At 31.7% G+C, this 8,808-nt stretch overlaps 1 protein-coding gene across 1 annotated transcript in view; it reads left to right on the top strand.

Moving 5' to 3' along the window:
- LOC110029755 (cationic amino acid transporter 5-like) overlaps nucleotides 1-5,156 on the top strand; it is a 20,887-nt gene extending 15,731 nt beyond the window's left edge. Inside the window, 1 exon segment of the mRNA XM_020732185.1 lies at nucleotides 4,916-5,156. The gene's annotated coding sequence lies outside the window, so the exon portion shown is untranslated.
- The last annotated feature ends 3,652 nt before the right edge of the window (nucleotides 5,157-8,808 follow it).

Below are 8,808 nucleotides of genomic sequence, written 5' to 3'. Positions count from 1 at the left end.
GCCGACGGGCGAGTCAATTTAAGCCAAAATCGTGTGTGGTGCAGTGAGTGCATGAAAAGCGGCGTTCGCGAGTAATCGAGTCACAAAGGGTTCACCTAAGGCTGTTGATCCTATAGGAACTCAATTTCGGGCCCTCTACATGTTGGTCCTTAGCCCTTGCAACTAAAAGTTGAGTGCTTGGAACCACTCATGCGAGTTCTTCACAAAAATGAGTCAAGAAGTGGCTTGAAATTCTACGGAAGGTGGGCTCCATCGCTAGTCCACTAGGATGGTCAATAAGAACTCCTAAAGCTAGATCCTAGGTTCTAAGAGTAGGAGACTAAGACCTCACTAAAAATGAGGTCAACAGCCACTAATAAATTTAGCTTCTTAGTTGCAAATCAATTTATGGAATAAAGGATGACACATGTTGAGGTGGTGACTATTAGAGATGATTAGGTTGATTAATCTTATTTTGTATAATCTATCTTAGTGTCAGGTTGCACCATCAAAGAGAGGAGATAGATGCTTCTGGGGTATTAGAATTAATTGTGGATTTTTTTGTCAATGAATCCATCTTGGTATGTGACAAATGTATTTTAGAAATCTTTCTTAAGCGTTGGTTTTGGGCATCATAAAGATCCAAAATTTAAACCTGATTTTGATTTTTATTTCATTTCCTTTAAATCGTATAAATAGGAGAATGCAGATGTCTGACATATGGCTTCAGTGTGCATGTCATTATTTGTGGGGTTTTGGTTTTGAGATAAATAAAGAGTGAGTGTGAGCATAAAGGGGTGTATGTGCACGATTTTTACAACTATTGTCGCAACTTGCCCACTGGGTTGAAAGAAAGCAGGAGGGTGCAAGCTAAAAAGTTAAGAAATAAATTAAAATAATATAAGAATTATTTTAATTATTTTTAGTTTGTTAATAAGATCATCGGAGCATTTAAATTCAATAACACCTATAAATTATTCACGAAAGCAATTAAAACTTAATTAGTTTGTAATTCATCCAAGGAACAATTTATCTATTAATGTAACTAGTAATCTATTCTTAATCACCTTCCAAGCATACTTGAAGTATAAGCCTCGAACGCCTGCTCTAGATGATGTATAACTAATAACCAGAAAATCATAAAACAACAAGCATAAGTGAAACCATACAAAATAAAATATAAATGATAAGATGTGGCGGCAAGATATGATAAAAAAATGAACATAAGTGAAAGTAAATATTATGCTATAAAAAGTACATAATATATAAAAGATAGGATTTTTAAATTTTTATATCATTTATAGTGCTTATTATACAACAAAGTTCATAAAAAATTATTTATGTAAACTAAAGATCATTTTGTTCAAATGTGAGATTTACTTACAAGCATGATGTATTTTTACATATATAAATGATATTATTCATTTCATCATATTCGTATCATACATGTCTGTATAACTCAATGAAATCAGATACAATAGGCCCCAATCATGTAGAAATTCATTGATTTCTCAATACTCATCATTTTGTGGATCTGTCGGTCCGGCTAGCAAGTATAAATATATGCACATACATACATTCACATATTATATAATTTCATACTAAATTAAAGGTCATATAATGAAGACTTAATCATCATTAATACATAATTCGCAGAAGCCGTAAGTAATTTTGGCAGTCACGACAGTACAAAAATTTCTCTAGTATTTGTGAACAAGTGAAATGGTAAAGATACGTATCACATCATATTAATATGATCATATGAAATACTATAAATAAATTAGCATATTTCATAATATATTATCATCAACCAAAGCATATCAAGAAGTAACAAATGATCGACGTATAACAAGGAATAATTCGTTTATGCCTTATTTAGTACGGAGTCATCTACCTAATGAAGACGACTAGCAATCCAACATATCAATCATGATGCTAGTATTCCTTGCTCCAACATACGTGCTTCACCAATCCTAGATTTAAAACAATACACATCAATCATGCATTCAAAGCAGTACACGAAGAACAAAGTGGATCCTGTTACACACGCATAAACTATTGTTAATTACATGTTATAACAAAATTAATCTAAATGTATATTCATGATCGTTTTCATATTCTCAATCTCTTTTTATATGCTAAGTTAGATTAAGAATTACCCTCAATAAACTATAAATTATGAATTGATAGTTTTATTTTCTACTCCATTAATCTTCATGCATACATGAATTAGTCATAGAAACAGTAATATGTACTCTAAGCCCACATTTTTAGCCTCATAAACAATGATAACATGATTAAATTAATCTAGAGTTTATAATTCAATACAATAATTTATTGAAACCGTAATAGCAATTTGAGGAAATAGAGTTAAGGTTCACCTTCTTAAGCACTTGGAGATGAAGATGATGATACTGTAAGGAGAGGAAGAAGAGGGAGAAATTTAAAACTTCCTTCCCCTTTCTCTTCCTTCCTCCCTTCCCTCAACATCCTCTTAATCAAGTTGTCAAAGCTGTTGAAGCCACTGAACCAGCTCTTACTTATTTTTGTCCTGACATTGTTTGTCCTTAGAGTTGACATCAATTCTTGCTTTGGTTTCAACAATTGCTTTTCGCAAACTCGCTCACAGTTGCTTCTTTCTCTCTTTCTTGTGCTCGGTCCCCTTGCATTAAGGTTCCAATTAGAGGGGTTTAAGAGCCTGTGAGGTGGGGATGAAACCCGGCTGTACCTGATCTGGCTGGACTGTTCTATTCCAGAGGAAAGAAATGGGTTATTTAGTTATTATTGTTAGATCTTACCTTTTTTATCTCTTTAATTTTATTCTTTCTTTTGTGTGACAAAGGATTTGAGGTTTGTGACGAGATTAAACGAGTTTGGAGAAGAATGTTTATTTTGTTCATCTTTGTGGCTTTTTTATGGTGGGTTTGATCCTCTCTCTTCTCTAAATTCAGTTTGAATTTGTTGATCCTTGAATTATTTTTAAATGGATCATCATATTTTTACATGAAAGAAGAAAAGTGTTTGTTTTAATTGGTGAACCCTTATTGCTCTGAATTCTAAATTGATTTCTTTGACTTTTATTCCTTGCTTCATTTAGCTGCATTATGATTTAATATTGGTTTTCGAACTTAAGACTTTGCCAAATTATCAATTAGAAGTGAAACTCATGTGCAATATTAAGGTCAATTTACAGATCATCAACTGGTAAAATTGTTTAATAAGTAAAATCATATGAGGATATAAATCAAGTTTAATTTGTAAATTGAAAATATGGGAACCAATCAATTTTATGCAGATGGAGCTAAGTTGAATCTAATCAGAATGATAATTTGATTCATTTGAATGTTAACATGGTTTGGAGACCAAAAAATCATCAGTAGAGGAATTATGAAGATAATCACTCATTATTAAATTTTTAGGACTTATAATATTTGGATTTTAATTAATTTGAATTATTATAACTTTATTTATTATAGATAAGGATATGAGGCATTAAAATTAAGCATCCAGGTTATCCTTTATTCTCTTTGTGATGTACAATTTAGAGATAACAGCCAAAATGTGCTTTCATCTATAACCCAAATAAGGCAGTTCATAGAAACATATGAAATGATCTTGGTACCATTCATCTTTACCTTAGTTATGAAGTTGGCCTTGGATACTAAAATTAAGCTATAAACAATAAACATTGATATCTAAGTTGAGTGTGATAAAAATGATACTTTTTGTATGATTGTCAAAATTAGGAAATATAAATCAAGGAGTATTTATATAGAGGATAAAATTGGAGTGATACCTAGTGAAAATAAACTAATTGTGTCGCGTATCCCGGCCTATTGGTTGGCATTCATGGTATAAGACCCCTCAGGTCGGGGGTTTGAGTCTCCTCTGGTACAGTTGGCCTTAAGGAGCGGTACTCGAATTGTTAGACACATTAGGGATGGCTAGAGGCTCGTATAATAGCCTTTGGCCGTTCCCTTTTCATAAAAAAAATAAATAAATAATAAATAATAAACAAAGAGATAAGTAAAAATAGATAAGATTAGATGGTTTGGACACGCACAATAACAGATAGAAAATGTGCATTTTAGATAAGTTTATTAAATTAGTGGTAAACGATTAGTAATAAAATGATTAGAAGTTGCTCAAAATGATTTGTGAAAATTATATTCAACAATGAGACGATACTCATAAATTAGTGAAAAATAGGAGTTCATAATACCAACCTGAAATGCCCTATATATTTGAAATTATTAGCTTAATGATGATGATATGACGACGAAGCTGCATGGTACATGTTAAGTTTTCAAACAATGAGAGATAATGTTAGACAAATGAGGGTGGATTTAAAAGGGCATGAGCTTGATCCAGAGAAAAAACTTGAGATTTGGCACGAATGATTGTTTTATTGTTGTGATTATTTTTTTTTTATGGGTGGTATTTACGGACATACCACTCAATTCCTATGTATTTACATACCACCTAATCTTTATTCTTCTCGTTTATACCACCGAAATGTTTCATACATAAAAAAGATCCTCATTTTAACTTTTAAAAGGTGAAAGATAAGGCAGCATCTATGTAAAAATTGGAGTTTAGGTGTTAGATACATGAATGCATAAATATATTCCTTTTTAACCCTTCAAGGTGATTAGATTTGAGCTCCGAAGAATAGACAGAGGGACCTATATGTCCAGTTTGCAGATTCATTAATTAGTTACCAATATCCTATTAAATGAATATGTTTTGACCATCTGAAATCTGAATATGTTATGTAAAGTTTAGGTGAAGTGAGGAGAATGTATAAAAACTGTAATTTTTGTTTTTCTTACAGTTATTGGGATGTTTTGATTGACACAGAAAAGCTTCAATAGTATAACTGTTAATCCTAAGCTCATCTTCTCTAATGCTTTGTTCATATTTTCTGCTTGGACAGGTAAAGTAGAAAATTTTTTTACTGGATGTTCAGATTATTGAGTTTTCAGCCGAGCTGAAGATAGCCATAGAAATAATGAAAGTTCGCTCTATTTTGAGCTCTATTTTGTTCGTCGTCTCCTTAAATTTAATTATAAATATTCGAGGAGGGATGTGCTCGAATTTGTAGCACATTGGTTGAAAATATTAAAATTTTATTTTTTTTATGGTTCCTTATTTTGTGATGTTGTATAATAATATGTTTGGGAATTTTTATTGGTTTTTATTTTTAGAGAACTTGAAATAAGGGGATAAAATGTTATTGGTTTTAGTTTGCTAAGGAGTTGTGAAAATATTGTATTTAAGATTGAAGGAAATTTGTTGCAATTTACTTAATATTGAATGGCCATGTATGGTAATAGAATTTTATGCTAATGAAGTGTAAGGATGCAAGTGAAGCCATGTTGACTCAGGAGGGCTTGACTTGATAAGTACCTCGTGAGTTGAACTCATTGAGTTAACAAACCAAGCTCGAGTTTGTTTGTCTCGACTCGTTAGTTTGTGAGCTGGTTCTTTTAAAAAATAATTAATAAAAAATATAGTTGAAATATATTATAATTCAAGAATTTGTTTTTAAACTACTAAAAAATTTTAAAAATTGATATTTAATATTTTATATATAAAGTGATTCTTTATTAATTATTTCTTAAATATTTATTTTATGCATTTAATTATAATATTAACTTAAATTATTATTATTCTTCTTTGTTTAGTTCTAAACATGGTCATTATCATTCACATGTGTGAGATTTTCATTCAATAATTAGATGATAAAATGTCGATTTTCAGCTCTACCATTAGAAATATTTCATTATGCAACACTTCCATGACATTTAAATGATTTAGAAGAATGAAAATCTTTTAGTTATAAGCAACAAATATTTCAATTAAAAAAGAACAAAAAATAAACTAAGTAGGGCTACAAGTGAAAAATGCACTCAACAAGTTTCTCATAACTTAGCCATATTGAAGCATGTTAATGATGTTTTAATTAACAAATTGACAAAGGTTTAACACTTATAAATACTAAATTGCTACTATTATAGTGTTTGATTGATTTATGATCATAAGCAATATCATTCAAGGAGTGTTAAGAGACTTATTAAGAAGCTCAATTAATACTTTGCAGTATGTCTATGTAAAAATTAATTATGAATTTATTTAATATGTGTCTTCTTTTTATAATAGATTGATTACTTGTTTACATTTGTTAAAATATTTTTTTATAATTTAATTAAAAAATCAGTTTAGGTTTAATATAAATAAGAAATCATTCATAAAAGGAAGATAATTCTCATAGAGATATCTTGAAGACTCTTAATGTACTTGATAGCTCTTATTCATCAATTCTCATAGAGAGATATCTTGAAGACTCTTAATGTACTTGATAGCTCTTATTCATCAACTCAAGAACTCATACTCAAAAGCCGGTGCTCAGCAATCCACCAACTCTTCAATTCGTACTCGATAACTCCTCAACACAGTAGTTGGTGCTCAACAACTTTTATTCATCAATTCCTATTTGACAGCTTTTACTCAATAGCTTCTACTAGTCAATCCATCAACTGAACAAATTCGAATCAAATAGTTGCTAACCTAATAAGCCACCAAAGGTAACTCAACAAACCTTCTAAGAGATATACAATGCAAATACTTAAGTCAAATTTATCCTTGAGCTCAAATTAAATTTTGACAAAAAAATAAACTTATAACAATCTCTTACTTAAATTTTTTCTTTGGGGGCAGCCGCAGCTTATTAATAAGCTGTTGCGCGGTAGCTGCTCCAGAAAGATGTTGCGTAGAAACTGCTACGAATAAGCTGGTTGGTTATTTGTTTATTCCTATTTGAAAACAGCTGCAACACAGTTGTTTCTGGACAAATGATCATTTTGCCTATATGGAGTAATGATGTTTGCAACATAACTCTCATAACAATATATTTTAGAAGAAAAAATTCACTTTAGAATAGTGCAAAAAATAAGAGATACACCTCATTTAACAGTATCATTATTACTAGAATTAAGAAAAAGACTATTAAAATTAACATTTAATACTATGAGAATATTATTTTTAAAATAGAGACGGCGTATGTCACGAGTCAGACCGTCCTCCATGGATGCCATCCATTCTCGATCACTCTCAGTGGTGAAATCTTCCAACTTGTCTGCCCACCGGAAGAAGTCACACTTCTCCATGCTTCTCCGCAGGCACCTGTAGAAATGTCTCATGTAGCTATATGGTTGACGTGACGTTAGTAGAAAACTCCGAAGTCCACAATGTCACATCAATTCTTTAGAGGTACTAGAAATCCTTGAATTCATCTTTCTTAAATGCTTTAAAATACAATCCATTAGTCATAACACATGTATAAATTTTCTTCAGAAATGATTAATTAAGTAGGTATGAGTTCTCAAAGAACTTAGTATATCAACCAACGAATTTATCACTACTAGAAGACAACATACCCTATCAAAAAATGGTTCTTTGTCCCACATAATACCAAGCTCATGTGTATCACATATGCATATCACCAAAAAAGGCTAGCTAGGAGAACCTCAGAAACCGTAAAGTTGAAATCAATGAGAGGAACACCAACTCGACAACCAAACCATCCAGAATAACCCATAAGATATAAAGTCTCATCATGTACCTCTCAAACCCACCAAAAGAAAAATAAAAGAAAAGGAAAAAGAAAATAAAAACACTTACAAACAACGTAAAAAACCCAAACAATCAACATCAAATATACAAAGAACAAAAATAAACATGTACTATATGAAATAAACAAGAATCAGTCCATTCAACATCCAACAATGGCGTCTGTAATCCGCTCTCTCAATTCAATCATTTCTCCAGCACATTCGTCATCCTGAGTGCAATCTTTTTGCGAATCTCCTTCTACTTTCGGTATAGATTGTATTATGTGATATTTGAATTCTTCAGGTGGGACGTGTAAATGATCATCATCAGTCATGCTGAAGTTTACATCTATTTGTAAATGATTCCATCAAATATAGTTGTGGAGAGTCATTGTGACAACTTTAATCTGTACCTGCTTTGAAAATGGATATGTCGGCATATCACACAATATGACCTAATTTTTCTTCCACACTCTATATTTTTTTTTCAATTACACGGCGTAAGGACAAGTGTCTCTTGTTAAACATTTTTTTTCATTCCCCGAGCAACATTATTGGATCTTTCAAAGTCGGGAGTAAGAGATTTCCAGCATCGACCAAGTAATATTTGTCTGTCGCAAATAAATTAATTAGTAATGAACTTAAAAAATATCTAATAATATGTTCAATAGTTGAACATCAAAATCAGAAATTCGATAAACCTACTGGAAAAAAAATACAAGTAGTGTAAAGAAAACTAAATAAAATCAATGGTATGTGTTGTCGTAAAAAAGATGTAAATAATTAACCCTTTGGTGAGGGGTCATCTTCGTGAGAACAGTATACGAGTCGGGTCCGCCAGCAACTTCATAGAGTTCAAATAAAAAGACATGTCCTCATAAACTTCTAAAGTTGCCTTCAGAACTCGGATAACATTGTCGATGAAGATCGTTTGTCAAGTCCCAAGGTCATTGGTGCATGAAACCACCAATTTTGTTATTTGGCTTCTAATAAAAGCAGCTCTTTCTTTTTTCTTTTTCTGTACCACTGGACTTTTTGACCTGCATGTGGACTCCACTTCATTTTGGTTTGGGCTTGAGCCTTCACCAGAGCCAGTTGCTTGCTCGACATCCAAATTCTCAAGTATGCCTGCAAACTATTGCTCACTAGGGTTTCAGACATTGGTCCATGTTGCCGCAACCCCACCAAACATACGGTCCAAATTTTCTTCTAGTTC

Source organism: Phalaenopsis equestris, unplaced genomic scaffold (assembly GCF_001263595.1).
Source record: "Phalaenopsis equestris unplaced genomic scaffold, ASM126359v1 Scaffold000600, whole genome shotgun sequence".
NCBI classification, from domain to species: Eukaryota; Viridiplantae; Streptophyta; class Magnoliopsida; order Asparagales; family Orchidaceae; genus Phalaenopsis; species Phalaenopsis equestris.
Note: the sequence above shows the minus strand (reverse complement) of the source record. Positions and strands in the feature narration are given on the sequence as shown.